The following is a 2,241-nucleotide window of genomic DNA, read 5'->3' as shown; positions in this document are numbered from 1 at the left end:
AGGGATACAGGGAACTGCAAGAGCAGGTGTAGGGAATTGGGAATCGTGGGGTTTGTTGACTGTCTGCCAGATGGACTTCTGTCTATGTCAAAGTATTCACTCGGTCAGTCATTCTTTCATTTATTTCTTCACAGGTATTTATTGAGATCCTACTAAGTGTGAGCCCCATGCCGGGCAGTCTTAATGAAATGGCTAATGAGATTGGCAAAACCCCTGTCCTCATGGGGCTTACAGTTCCGCAGGGAAGATGGACATTGCTTTCTAAAATCACACTGCTCATTGTAAAATCGAGCAGTGATAAATGCCGTGGCTGAACTTCCTGGGACTACTGGAAATGAACTGCTGTGGTTGGAAGCGGACAGATTTGGGTTTGAAATCCGGCTCCTCGTTCACCAGCTCTGTAATCTTGGCAAGTTACTTTCTGAGCTCCCATTTGGTCAATGTGCATGGGGATAGCATCTATTTGCAATGCTGTAGAGAACTCAGGCAGAGAGCGTATCTGATTTGCCTGGCACGAGCACGATACCAACAACAATCCTTCTCTTGCATTGCTACATGAGGGTTGCTTTTATTAGTGAGAAGATGCTCAGAAATACCTGTTTCTGGGAGCTCAGACACGTAGACAGGGTGAGTTATCCGGGAACATGTTTGGCTCAGAGCCCGCTTTACAAAAAGAAAGGAAAAGGTAACCTCCTTGTGATGTCAATCACTCAACCGTCTTTGGATTCAACCCATGTTTTTGTTCAAGGGCCTGAGAGATGCCAACGGCAGAATGATAGATACAAGTGGGATGGAGGAGCCCCAGGCCCTGTGTCAGGCTCGCCATCTGTGTGTGCTGTGTAAGGTGTGGCGGGAGGGGGAGGCCAGCTCAGCATGGAAAGGTGAGGGAAGGACCCTCAGATGACCTGGGGCTGGAGCTCAGTCTTGAGAGACTAAAAGGGGTTTCTGGGTAGATCTATCAGGCCAAGGAATGCCCAGCTGGACACCAGGGATGCTGCAAAAGGACAGGGTAGGAGACCCTGGCGTTGGTGCAGTTTCTTCCAAGAACCGGTGGCAGAGTTTGCACGATGACAGCTGGGGGCAGGCAGGTCTATGAATCGTATGGTCCTGGTATCGTCATTCGTACCTTAGATACGAGTGTGATTCGCAGGGAAATAGGCTGGAGAATCGGTTCAAATCCATTCAGAGAGTCTGTCCCACCCTTACGGTGTCAGAAAAGAGACGTGTGCAACCCCTGAGCTGAGGGTCCCTGTGGCCCTTTCAGGGGACCGAGCGGGGAGAGCTCAGGTGGAGCCTGCAGGGAAGACCACGGCCACCTGGATCTTTCCTTGCCACCTTTGCTTCTCAGGGGCTCCTGAGAAATGAGCTGTGCCAATGTCAGCCCCGTTGTCCCGGGGACCTGAAGCCAGGTATGCCAGGTATTATAGGTATGCCAGGTATGCCAGGTATTCCGGGCAGGCCAGGAGTGTGGTTCTGAGGGAGATCAGCTCAGGGTGGGATAGGGAGGGTGGGAGGGAGGGAGACGCAAGAGGGAAGAGATAAGAGATATGGGAACATATGTATATGTATAACTGATTCACTTTGTTATAATGCAGAAACGAACACACCATTGTAAAGCAATTATACCCCAATAAAGATGTTAAAAAAAAAAAAAGAAAAGAAAGGAAAAGCAAAAATTCATTTGTACTTAATTAAAAGACTTCTGAATATGGGTGTTATCCTAAATGACCCTGCCCCCTGCCTAGTCCCTCCACCGAGAACAGGATGAGGAATCAGATGAGGAATCTCTGGGTCTGCTTTTTGCCTGGCAGGGGGTGGAGGAATGCACGTTAGTAAGGGCACAGGATTAAGGATGACACGCTCCTCCCAGCTGCTCCAATCACTGGGCAATTTGCTTTAAATAGGATCCAAGTCTCCTCTTAGAACAATAGCAATTTCATAGAAATTTGCTTGGTTGAGCCCCCCCCAGCTAGGCCCGGCTCCAGTGGGGAGGCACTAAGCCTTGCCCTGTATCTCCTGGCCCCATCCCGCGTCAGCCCTCAGACCAGGGGTGGCTGAGTCATCGTCTTGGCTGGAGTTTAGGACGGGCCAGGAGCCCCGTTATTTAATTCTGGGTGAGTCAGGAGAAGTTGAGGGGTGAATCCCCGTGTACTGTGAGCACAGTTTATTGCTGGCATGAGTCACACTTGGGTTGCATTTAAAGGGGGAAGGAAACTGGATATGGGAAATCAAATTAACTTG

This window comes from Lipotes vexillifer, unplaced genomic scaffold, assembly GCF_000442215.2.
Source record: "Lipotes vexillifer unplaced genomic scaffold, Lipotes_vexillifer_v1.1 scaffold382, whole genome shotgun sequence".
Classification (NCBI taxonomy): Eukaryota; Metazoa; Chordata; class Mammalia; order Artiodactyla; family Lipotidae; genus Lipotes; species Lipotes vexillifer.
This window is presented reverse-complemented; position numbering follows the sequence as displayed.